This window comes from Oncorhynchus masou, chromosome 29, assembly GCF_036934945.1.
Source record: "Oncorhynchus masou masou isolate Uvic2021 chromosome 29, UVic_Omas_1.1, whole genome shotgun sequence".
Classification (NCBI taxonomy): Eukaryota; Metazoa; Chordata; class Actinopteri; order Salmoniformes; family Salmonidae; genus Oncorhynchus; species Oncorhynchus masou.
This window is the reverse complement of record NC_088240.1, coordinates 23225672-23239058: the sequence shown is the minus strand read 5'-3', so window position 1 is coordinate 23239058 and position 13387 is coordinate 23225672. Positions and strand designations below refer to the sequence as shown.

At 40.8% G+C, this 13387-nt stretch overlaps 1 non-coding gene across 1 annotated transcript; it reads right to left on the bottom strand.

Annotated features, from left to right (window-relative positions):
- Positions 1–7885: 7885 nt before the first annotated feature.
- LOC135521421 (U1 spliceosomal RNA) lies at positions 7886–8049 on the bottom strand. Its single transcript, XR_010452561.1, has one exon. It is a non-coding gene; the product is annotated as a U1 spliceosomal RNA (small nuclear RNA).
- Between the last annotated feature and the right edge of the window lie 5338 nt (positions 8050–13387).

Sequence of the window (13387 nt, the reverse complement as noted above, 5' to 3'; positions counted from 1 at the left end):
CTCCTTTTCCTGTAGTCAGCTTGTGTATTAGTGTAAAATAGGTTATGGTAAAATCATACACAACTGAGGTTACCTGTGGGCCTGTGCAAGGCCTTTGCCTTTGGTTTCACAGCACTGGGAACCATGAAAGACCCCATCAGTTAATTCTGAATAGATACCATGATACAGCATGATTTCAATAAAAGACATTAATTGGCTTTCGATATATTTGTCCGTACCAGTGATGATGTCCTTGTAGATGATGATTTCATTTTGTCGGTCTGAAGTTTGGAATTCAACACTCACAGAGTGTTCCCCCCACGGAACTGATTCAATTTTATCAGAAAATAGCATCACGTGTCCTGCGCGGTCTTCTGTGCTGTTTGGTGATGATCTAATTTATGCTTGTGCCCTCTGGCGGAGAGAAATATATCTACAGAACGATAAATGCATTTCAATGATTCAAATTGTAGATGCTATGTTATAAAATTTCAACTAGTTAATTTTCAAACTTTTTGTAACCTTTTGTCTTAATACAAATGAGACTGGAGTCATGTTTGCTTTTCAATTTATTGGGTACAAAGGAACATTGTACGAGTTTAGCCCAGGTACAGCAGAGTCAGAAAGCAGAGTTCATCAATACAGCATTAAAATGGTTGTTCTCTTCACATAGGGAAGAGCAGGAAGCCACTGAATATGTTACGGTTAAGAGAATCATTACAAAGTCCATGGCCTAAGGGGAGACGCATGTAGACCACATCTCCCTCCTCCAGCTCTAGAGACAATACATTAGATATGAACTCATTATGTTTAATGGGTTCCACATTACAAATAAGTTGCTGGAAGTGGAGGGGACATAATAAAAATGCATTTAAAACAAATTGGGGGGTAGATCAGCTTTAATATTGAAGATTGTGGCTTCCATTAATATAATTGTCTGCATCATTTCCAATCACCCATATATTTTTTGTAAATATATATATATTTTTGTGTATATAAGTATAAACAATTTCAAATTACTTCTATTAGGAAATCCAAATGGCACATTTGTTTAGTGGAGTAAAGGTAGTCAAATATAAATACCCCCCAAAAACTCATTAAGTAGTAATTAAAAGTATTTTTACTCACAAACACAGGTTTGAATCATCAAAACTTGTTTTTTAACCACTCCAGACCTTATGAAAGTTGCACAGTATACCCTTAATCTTAAAACAAATCTAGTGATACTGAACATAACTTGACATTTCTTCCATACATTGTGGGAGGATAATCAACCTTCCAATTAATGCCAATGCATTTGTTAGCCACTATAAATGCTAGGTTAAACAGTTTCCTCTGATAAGTTTCCAGTATCAACATTTCCAAGCAAACAAAGACAGCAAGAATGGAGAATCTGTAGAATTGCTGAGATAAAAGAACATACTCTTTGCCAGAATTCAGCCAGCCTTCACAAGACAACATATGCAAATATGTCCCCTTTTGTGCTTTACACCTCCAACAGAATACAACTTCTGAGTGCATGATATTCAGTTTCACAGGCATATAGTACGTTCTATGGATGGTCTTAAACTGCAGTCATTTATGTCTGAGATTATATTAACATGATGGAGCATTCTAACATATCTGTATCCATTCATCATGTTTTATGTCATCGGGAACACTTGTTATGTGTTTTATGTCATCGGGAACACTTGTTATGTGTTTAATGTCATCGGGAACACTTGTTATGTGTTTAATGTCATCGGGAACACTTGTTATGTGTTTAATGTCATCGGGAACACTTGTTATGTGTTTCATGTCATCGGGAACACTTGTTATGTGTTTCATGTCATCGGGAACACTTGTTATGTGTTTTATGTCATCGGGAACACTTGTTATGTGTTTTATGTCATCGGGAACACTTGTTATGTGTTTTATGTCATCGGGAACACTTGTTATGTGTTTCATGTCATCGGGAACACTTGTTATGTGTTTTATGTCATCGGGAACACTTGTTATGTGTTTTATGTCATCGGGAACACTTGTTATGTGTTTTATGTCATCGGGAACACTTGTTATGTGTTTTATGTCATCGGGAACACTTGTGTTTTATGTCATCGGGAACACTTGTTATGTGTTTAATGTCATCGGGAACACTTGTGTTTTATGTCATCGGGAACACTTGTTATGTGTTTAATGTCATCGGGAACACTTGTTATGTGTTTAATGTCATCGGGAACACTTGTTATGTGTTTATGTCATCGGGAACACTTGTTATGTGTTTTATGTCATCGGGAACACTTGTTGTGTTTTATGTCATCGGGAACACTTGTTGTGTGTTTTATGTCATCGGGAACACTTGTTATGTGTTTTATGTCATCGGGAACACTTATGTGTTTTATGTCATCGGGAACACTTGTTATGTGTTTTATGTCATCGGGAACACTTGTTATGTGTTTAATGTCATCTGGAACACTTGTTATGTGTTTTATGTCATCGGGAACACTTGTTATGTGTTTTATGTCATCGGGAACACTTGTTGTGTGTTTAATGTCATCTGGAACACTTGTTATGTGTTTTATGTCATCGTGAACACTTGTTATGTGTTTTATGTCATCGGGAACACTTGTTGTGTTTTATGTCATCGGGAACATTTGTTATGTGTTTTATGTCATTGGGAACACTTGTTATGTGTTTTATGTCATCGGGAACACTTGTTATGTGTTTTATGTCATCGGGAACACTTGTGTTTTATGTCATCGGGAACACTTGTTATGTGTTTTATGTCATCGGGAAAACCTCAATCAACCCTTGATACAGTTTGGAAATCAACTTTGGGGGGTTTGTCAGACAGCCTTAAAATAACATCTGGCTTGTTCAGTGTTTGCTGGACCGAGATAATAAACTGTTGTATCTGCAAAAATTCACCTCACCTCTGTCAGACTGGTATTCCCTGGCTGCCTGACCCTGCTGAGACCCCTGTCACAATCTGATCCCCCTAAAATGAGGCTTGTCAAAGAATTACCTTGGTGTACATTGATTCTATTCTCGGATAATAAAATATATCAATGGTTCAATAATTGAAATGACCATTATTTCCAGATCCCAGGCTGTAGCTTTAAGCTGCTGTCAGGTTGGTCAACCCATCAAATCAAGATGGAACTTTGATAATTTACTGAATATATTGCAAAATTCACCTGAGCTCCGTAGACGTGTCTTCCCTGGCTGTCTGACCCTGTGCTGTCACCATCTGATCCTGCTAAGACATGAACACTATTTCTTTTGAAACGGTCCTCTTTCTGCTTTCTATGCGTTAGCCTACCTATTGTATTAAAATCACATTTTTCCTACACACAGAATTCGCTGCTTCAACTTCAGTAGCCCACTTGTCTTTGTTGGGCGTGAGCGTTCAAGTGCGGCTAGTATGTGTGGTCTCATTGAAATATAGTAGGCTGTCTACATGGGCGAAGAATCACGTGGAAGTTAACTTGAATATGAAATGAATTTTAATATGATTAGACTGTAGTTTACTACAGTGTCTAAATAAATATTGATAATGAAAAGAAGTGTAGGGCGCTCAACTAATGTGAATCGAAGTGCAATCAAAACATGTAATCATAATTTAAAAGGAAAAGGCACAACGCCCACATAGGCTACTATGGTGAGACAGCGTTGCGCCTTTTCATTTTCAAAGAGTATAGATTACCCATTAATTTGTCTCTGCCTGCAAATCGTCCTCCTGAAAGGTAGGCTACATCCTATATAGGACTATGCAAAACGTAGCAAGGGACGCTGTCATCATTCTTGCTGCCTCCAGTTCAGTAGCCACACCCGCGATATCAGCTGCGCACGTGGTCTCAATTAAATTGAGTTGGAAATAGCCTATGTACATTAGGCAAAATGTGGCAAAAGGTCGCAAAGTTCAAGGGGGGCGAATACTTTCGCAAGGCACTGTATACATGGGCGGAGAATCACGGCCCAGTTATCTTTCCTGGGAAATGCACTTCCTAAATATGCCTATGTCTAGGCTATAGATTATTATATTGCCTAGAAATAGGCCCAAATATTGATCACCCATTTTTCTCCGTCATCCCACTCCTAAAAGGTAGACTATAAAAAAAAAGCTCAAGAGAAATTGCAAGTCTCTCCAATTCTGCTTTCTTCAAACTACATATAGCATATTGGCTGATACAACCCAGTAATGCTATGTAAGGGCCATTTGTGAATCTGGTAATATAACGATTTTCTTACATTATGTTTGCGGATTTGATATTGCTTATATGGCGCAAAATTGCTTGGACAACGGTTGCAAATGAGCTGCGTCACATACGCCTAAAATAAATGCGGTTAGGGACCAGTTCTTGCGGTAGCGGGTGGAGCTGCATGAAGGAATCGGTCCCGCGCAGACTTCTACTGTGCACCATGACAGTGAAGCCTGTAACATTTTGAGCTATTTATTACTGTGCCAGTGTAACAGTATAAATTTAAACCGTCCCCTCGCGCGAACCAGGAACCTTCTGCACACATCAACAACAGTCACCCTCGAAGCGTCGTTACCCATCGCTCCACAAAAGCCGCGGCCCTTGCAGAGCAAGGGGAACTACTACTTCAAGGCCTCAGAGCAAGTGACGTCACCGATTGAAACGCTATTTAGCGCGCACCGCTGACTAAGCTAGCCGTTTCAAAAGTAGGGAATTCGCTAGGAAATTGACAGATCAATCACGTTATATTGACATACTGACTAATACAACGCACATTGCAATAAAAAAACGTCATATCAATCTTCAATTGTTTGGACGATGGTTGTATTGAGGTCTAGTTTGATTGAGGCAAAAATAATGGCTTCAACTTTTGGCAAGCTCTGTCACTAACAATACATCAACTGGCAAAAGCTTGCCAAGTTCATTTAGTTATGAAAAGTCGAGAGGGGATGAAACATTAATGTTACATGTCAATAGTAGCTCAAACTACTAATAAACACTAGTTTTTTTTTCTGTTAAGTTAAACAGCAGTTAACTTACCAGCTACATCAATCAACTAAAGAGTAGCCCGTTTCTATTCCTTTTACAACTTGGTGAAAGAGCACAACTCGTACAATGAACAATGCTCAACTCTCTTGTCAGGTGCTGGTGCAGCCAGCCTCCCAGAAGCTTTGGCTTCACACAGCCTGTCAGCCCGCTCTGTGGTGTCCAAATGTTCCTAAATCCAATCCCATTAACAGTCCAGCCTACCCGACTACTCCACATGGTCCTAAAGCATACTCACCAATTTAATATCACATTCCAATTATAAAACTGGGGGGAACAAAATGCAATTTCAGAATGTGGAGGTGACATGTCCACAGTGAAAGTTGCACCCCTGCCTAGAGGTACTGCAATACCAGGTCGATGTGTGGAGTGGACGGAGCAAACCCCTATTCCAAAAATCAATGTCATATATGGTTCCCAGAAAGGGAGTGGAATCGCAACGGCCCGTGAGGTTGAAGGCTCTATTCCGAGACGGACTCTGCATACTTTGACATCTTCCAAACTTTGCATTATCTTCAGTCCAGACGGAGTCCGTCGAAGAACAGGAAGTTACCAAACCACAGAAGATGAACATATATCGGTTTCAGCGATGGCTTTCGAGGACCGCTAGTGTTAGAGTTGCGTCAATTCTAATCTGGTATCAGGATAAATATGACAATGAGTCACCGATTGTATACTATGTATTTTTTATTAGCTAAGCAATAAATGGTAAATGCTATTTTCATATATACGGGCTCTCTGTCCCACCTCGCAGGGCAAACAGAGAACTAACTTGTTCTTGACAAAGATATTATAAATATACTCCGACAGAAAAAGTTCCTGCTTCCGAGACGGCCTGTCAGAGTAGAGACTGCGCGTGGTTTAGACTCACCCAGCCTATCGTTGATTGTGACAGAAAAAGTTCCTGCTTCCGAGACGGCCTGTCAGAGTAGAGACTGCGCGTGGTTTAGACTCACCCAGCCTATCGTTGATTGTTGTCGTAAGAGCTGGTACCAGCCCCCGGGCGCTCCAGTTGATAGATGTAACTTGCTCTGTCGAGTATCTATGCTCTCATTCCCTAGATACCGTTATCACATATCTGGTTTCTGTTATGGTTAAGTTTGAGTTCTAACAAAAAACAGTCTGTGGTTTGCTACACTACGTTCTGTACGTGTTCGTTTTTATGTTATTCTGTATTTTTCCATCATGAGAAAGGCCCATGGCCCTGAAACTGTTAACAATGTTTCAGGTCAGCTATGTTGCATAACACATACATACATCCACACAAGCCAACAGCAGATAATATTCAATCACATATATGGTAACGGGCTATAGAGCATAACACAGAAACCTCATACTAGCAACTTCTAAACAATTACCTATTACTATGTGAGTACTATTTTATTGGTAATGTTAATTATTACACATTAAATGCTAAGCCAATTATATTATATGACTGTTGCCTTCCGTTTAAGTTCATTGTGATGGAGGTCACTAGCTACAGTTGTGTATTCAACCTAGCTTTTAGCTAGCTAACTTTAGCTAGGTTGATGTGAGAAAAAAAGTAACTAAACACAACATATTTTATTATCACCTGAAACAATATATTTATCCTGTCTTGAATGAAAAGGTCATATTTTGAAATCTCCCAAAATAAAAGTGATCTCTAATGAGATCTCAATCTTGCGTTAAAAACACGAACGTTACACTTGTCTATTCAGTATGGAACACCGTTTGTATCTTTGCGTGTCTAAAAGATACACGTCAAATAACACTAGTTGACACGTCAAATAAGCTTCTTTACCAATCAGGACCTGAATATGACTCCACGTCACATAATAATTTAACACGTTCATTAATTTTGTACGTAGGAATAATTACCTGCTTAATATTAAGGAGTTTAGTTACAACTGAGGTTGGATTGAAAACCTACAGGAAGGTAGCTCTCCAGGAACAGGGTTGGAGAGCCTAGGACTAATGGATATAGTTCTTAGATCAATGCATTTGAAATTCGATAAGTCACTACGAAGGTGCGGTTCCCAGAAGTGGAGCTGTCACTTATTACAGTGGATGGGAAGCCTTATTTCATGTAGTTCTAATTAAATGATAATGGCTGAACTTAATTTGTTCTTAATGTAGGACATCAAATTATCAGATTTGGATAAGTTGGTTACAATGTGGTAGCAGTACTTCAGTAAATATCAGCAACGGATATTGGTTATCAGTGAATTGTCAGTAAAGTGTTTCTAAAAAAAACTAAACCTTAACACCAAGACAAGCAATATGGATTGTATAATTTAATTTTTATGAGTGCGTGTGCTTGTATTTACTTATTTGAATAAGTTCTCCGAGCCATGTGGACGATTGGAAACGGGGCAGCAAAGTGGCTTTGTCGCCAGATAGTTTTAGAGCATATTACTATATAACTATTTACCCTTTTCAAAACCAGACCTCCATACAGACTTGCTATGCTCTATATGCTCCCATATGATGCCAGCATGCCCACAGGCGAGCCACTCTGGCCGGCCTAAACGGCAATTTAGCACTTGCTACTGAGCTCATGTAATCCCATTGTGACGTAGAGGGGGACATTATTTGGCATGACAGGCCCCCAAAAGGCTAGGACCGGCCCTGTATTCACAAGTACACCTTGTCTATATATTATCAGCACATGTATAGGCATTAAAACAAGTGCTACAATAACAAATCACAGACATTCAGCCTATTTCGAAGGGAAAATGAATCTACAGTGGTAGTAGTAGGACTAGTTTGCTTTGAAATCTGTAATTCTGAAAGCATTCATCCAATGAAGAAGGAAAGCCAAAGTAAATGCAGACATACCCTACATAGCTCAACTCATCTCAGATTCAAACCTCTGATCAGTGACAAACATTAAAACTATTGTTATTAGACACCAAGATCAGGGGAGAGCGCGAACGCAGTCCCCCACTACCAGAAATTATGCAATCGAGATTTCCACATTTGGGAAATTCTCAGGGGTCAGCATGGCCGGAGTGCAATGGCTGAGCCTCACCCTGGGTGAACCGCCTTCTTGATCACGGTATCTACCTTGCCAGGTAAGTTTCTTTCTTTTGGAAATGTTTTATTGACACATTTCCTTTAAAAACAGCTCATATACTTTTTACATAATTTTTACACATAACGGCATACAAGCATAAAAACACAGCATTTGACGATTACATTTAAATTTGTTAAAAAGTAAATGTTGTTAAAACCAATAAAAACAACCATGAATAAAAGTACTTTTCATTGTAAAAAACATAAAATCTGTAAAAGCAAATGATTTAACAAGATAGAACATTTCTAAGACATGAAAAACATGTTAAAAGGTCACTTTGTTAAAAAGCTGTCTTCGATCCTCTGTACAGGAACAGGGTGAGTCCTTCTCAAACTCGCCTCATCCTGCTCCTCTGAATAGATTACCATCCCGTCCTTCGCGGCCCAGAGGAGACCCCTCCCCTAGGCGCATCACCCTAGGCGCCGCAGCGCTGTCAGGCCGTGGCCTCCGGAACCTAGGGTGTTGTGGGGGACCCTTCGCCTGGGGTCGAGGCCCCCTTCCTTCCGTACCACCCCAGGGCTTCCATGGCTACCATGGCCACTGACTGGGGGGTGGTCTCTACGCTTTTCGCTACCAGCAGGTTACGGGAGGACCACAGTGCTTCCTTCAAGTACGTGAGGGTGGGCCAGAACTTGGTGAAGGCCTTTGATGGAATAGGTCTTTGGCCCACCCCATATAGCACGAGCTGAGGTGTTAGGTCCTCCCCTGCTGGCAGCCACGGGGTTATCAGGGGGCCTGCTTCCTTCCACAGGTCCCTGGCAGCTCTGCACTCCCAGAGCATGTGCCTCACCAACTCTTCTTGGCCGCAGCCTGGTCGGGGGCACGCGGATGTCCTCACCATGCCCCGTGAGTGCATAACGGCCCTGACCGGGAGGATCTCGTGGGTGATCATCCAGGACAGGTCCCGATCCCGATTCAGGAGAGCAGGATGGGCCACGTTGCGCCAGACCGTTGTGGGCTCGCGCACTGGACACACTGGTTCCCGTTCCTGCACAAGAGAGAGAAGAGAGCCTCTCCCACTTGCCTCCCCACAGGAAGTAAAAAAGAACAAATTCTTATCTGCAAGGGCCATGGCTTTTGTGGAGCGATGGGTAATGATGCTTCGTGGGTGACTGTTGTTGATGTGTGCAGTGGGTCCCTGGTTCGCACCCGGGTATGGGCGAGGGGACGGTCTAAAGTTATACTGTTACACAGGCAGTTAACCCACTGTTCCTTCCACAGGTCCCTGGGCTGTCATTGAAAATAAGAATTTGTTCTTAACTGGCTTGCCTGGTTAAATAAAGGTAAAATAAATAAATAAAAAGTATGAGTTGTATACACCTGTGGAGGGCAAATGTTTTTGGCTGACGGTTACCACTTTGGCCTCTGATAATAAGGCATCACGGTTATGAATACAGTTGTGGAGAAGCGATTAATTTTTGTTTTACTTGGTTATATCACTGTCGGACCATTTTCCCATCATGCAACACGGTAGAAATTATCTTTACGTTGACATTTTAATATCTACACGTTTGTCTGTTATCACAAAAGTATGCGATGTACCAAAATGCTGAAATCACGTTCGTTCCCATGAGTGATGCCCAGTGAGAGGGGTATTGACTGGGTAGGGAGAGTAGGTGTGGAGGCCTGGAGGTCTATAGTTCCAGGGAGTAAGCTATACACTGTCAGGCCCAGAGAGAGGGCAGGCAGGCGGGAAGGGAGTGTAGGCCTAGAGGCCTGGAGTCAAAGGTCACCAGGTCAATGGAGGCCTGCCTGGAGGTCAGGAAGGCCCCAGGGAGAAGGCCCAAGTGAATAGGTGTGTGAGTGACACTGTCCTTTTAGGGGAACAGCAGGCAATTAATGTAAAATCATGTGAGATGAAAATGGACAAACAAAAGGGTGTGCCATGTATAAGGCTAGCCAGTAGATATTCTGAAAGTAGTTCAAGGGTTGTAGGTCACATGACCAGGGAACTATTGAAATGTAAAAAGTAAAAAAATTAATGTAAAATCACGTGAGATGAAAATGAACAAACTAAAGGGTGTGCAATATGTAGGCCCACTGTGTGTACATTCTGAACCTTGGTTGAGTTCAGTAGGTCACATGACCAAGGAGCTATTGAAATTAGAACGTTTGAAAAAGTGATGTTAAACCTTATGACATGAAAATGGACAAACTACAGAGTGTGCAATATAGAAGAGTAGTCAGTGGACATTCTGAACCTTGGTTGGGGACAGGTCACATGACCAAGAAGCTATTGAAATTCAAAAGTTTGAAAAATGAATGTAAAAACGTGAGATAAAAAATGACAAACTAAAGAGTGTGCAATGTGTAGGCCCACTAAGTGTACATTCTGAACCTTGTTTGAGATCATTAGGTCACATGACCAATGAGCTATTGAAATTCAAATGTAAAAAAAGTTTGTACTTTGTTTATGCTCCCTAACTAATTCAACTAGGAATACAAAATGCGGCTCACATTTCCACATGTTTATTATCTTTGGAAAGCGAATAAATGTCCAAATCGTGAAAAATAAGACCTGTGTAATGATGTGTGCAATTTTTCCAACATCATGATACTTATTTGCAGTTTGTGGCTCAAGTGGTTTGAAAGCTATTGAGGTTTGAAAGCGCAAATATCCGTCGAATATCCCATTTTAAACGGTCTTTACCTCGGTACAACTGCGCGGGTTCAGCCACAAGTTTGGTTTGTTTACATTGAATGCATATAACATATTCAATCTGTAAACTTTGACAAACTGTAGTGTGTAGCCTACGTACACTCACATTTCTTTAGCTTTGTTATAACTAAATACATCGATTTAGTGCATGTTTATCAGCTTAATGCCCCCGTTCACATGCTAGTCCAGACTCAGGTCCGCGGTGGGTCTGTGTAAATTATGCGATTTGTGATTTCATGGGGCGCAACAGGCAGGTAGAGTGGGGCCAGGTAGGATTGGGCCAGGCACATCCAGGTGTAAGTAAAAAATACCCTATCAAGCCAACAAATAAAAACACAGTAGAAAATATACTTATGTAAATCCAGGTTCTTTCAATCACATTCATGTCTCTACTCAGCCTGTCTTCCTTCCTGTCTATCTGTCTTGATTTGATTTATCACTAGTGAAGTGCAACATTGTATCAAATCAATCAACCGGATCTGTTCCGAAGCTGTCTTTTGCAAACAGGAAACATTTGATCAACGAGCCTATTCCAGGTCCAGAGTTCCCTGCGCCAGTGAGCTCGGTACAAACAGCTGTTTTTGCGCAAGGGAAAGAAAGGTATTTTATGATATTTCCACTTTGTGAGGTAAATAAAACATGACAGAAGCTCAGCGTATTAGTGGTGGCTGGTGTCCACTGTACGTATACTTCGTATTTTGGCGAATTATTTCGTCAAACGGGAACTTTTGGCATACTAACTATGACCAATAAGCATACTATATACTAAATTAACGTCACTAATAGTAGGGTTAGTATGAGTATTCTAAAACAGCTGAAGACTGTTATATATATATATATACACATATATGTATATTGTAATGATTTCTGATTGTCTTCAGCTTCAACCATGGCATTTCACTTTAAAAATGTGTATTTTTAAATATATATACACATTTTTAAAGTGAAATGGCATGGCGGCCGCGGTGCAATTTAGAAGTACGGGTAGCCCAAAAACCTGCCTCCCGCGACCAACACATTTTCAACTGCAGCATCGTTTAACGTTGTCTAATATGTCAGTGAAACCAGGAACATGGCAACCCTCCCCGAGTCACGTTACCACGGTAACCTCCCAGAACTTAAAGGGGTAGGTGAGTATTTTTCGGGTAAAATACTATTTTAAAAAAAACAACAACAACAATATACCACTACTTCTTACTAGTTATACATTTGTTTTATAAACATCACAAATCATGCTCATCCATTTTGTTGGTGTAATTTTAGTGAACAAAAATATTTTGGCTGGTAAAAATGATTATCTACTTGATACAGTGGCTGATGGACCAGAAATGTTATTTTAGGCCCCGACTCCAAAATTGCAAAAGTTTCGCAGACAAGGTTTGTTAGCTAGGGTTGGGGTCAATGCTGTTGGTGGCTAGCTGACCATCTTGCTCAATATCCTAGTGGCATGTTAGCTAAAATATTAGCCTAGCTAACTAGCTAAACAATGTAGCTATATTCAGATTTCATACCAGTATTCACCTAGCCCAAGTAGGTATTTCCAAATCATTGTTTGATATTCATGTTGCTCATTAAAACGCAAGCACAATAGCTTTTTTAACACATTTATAAAATACATTTATAAAATATAGACAAACAGTATTTTAATTATACAGATATGTTTTTTTGCCAGGCAGCCAGCCTTTTATGTGCATCCTATCGTCAACTTGGCCCATTTGTAATCTTCAGTAAAAAAAGTGAATAAGCTTAATTCCGAAACACCTCTTTAGCTGTTCACTTGTAATACAAATACGTTAAATATACATTACCAGTCAAAAGTAGGTTGTGTGATTGTGGAGGCCAAGGTCATCTGATGCAGCACTCCATCACTCTGCTTGGTCAAATAGCCTTTACAAAGCCTGGAGGTGTGTTTTGGGTCATTGTCCTATTGAAAAACAAATGATAGTCCCACTAAGCACAAACCAGATAGGATGGCATATCGCTGCAGAATGCTGTGGTAGCTATGCTGGTTAAGTGTGCCTTGAATTCTAAATAAACCACTGACGGTGTGGATGCTTTGCTGATGACACTATCACTCTTGAGTGGCGCAGCGGTCTAAGGCACTGCATCTCAGTGCTAGAGGCGTCACTACAGACCCAGGATCAATTCCAGGCTATGTCACAACCGGCTATGATTGGGAGTCCTGTAGGGCGGTGCACAATTGGCCCAGCGTCATCCGGTTTAGGGTTTGGCTGGGGTAGGCTGTCATTGTAAATAAGAACTTGTTCTTAACTGACTTGCCTAGTTAAATCACACCTCCTCCTCCATACGTCACAGTGGGAGCCACACATGCAGAGATCATCTGTTCACCTACTCTGCGTCTCACAAAGACATGGCAGTGGGAACCAAAAATCTCAAATTTGGACTCATCCAGACCAAAGGACAGATTTCCAGTGGTCCATTGCTTGTGTTTCTGGGCCCAAGCAAGTCTCTTCTTATTGGTGTCCACGCAGTCTCCTCTGAACAGTTGATGTTGAGATGTGTCTGTTACTTTAACGCCGTGAAGCATTTATTTGGGCTGCAATTTCTGAGGCCGGTAACTAATGAACTTATCCTCTGCAGCAGAGGTAACTCTGGGTCTTCCTTTCCTGTGGCTGTCCTCATGAGAGACAGTTTCATCATAACGCTTTTTTTTTGCAACTGCAC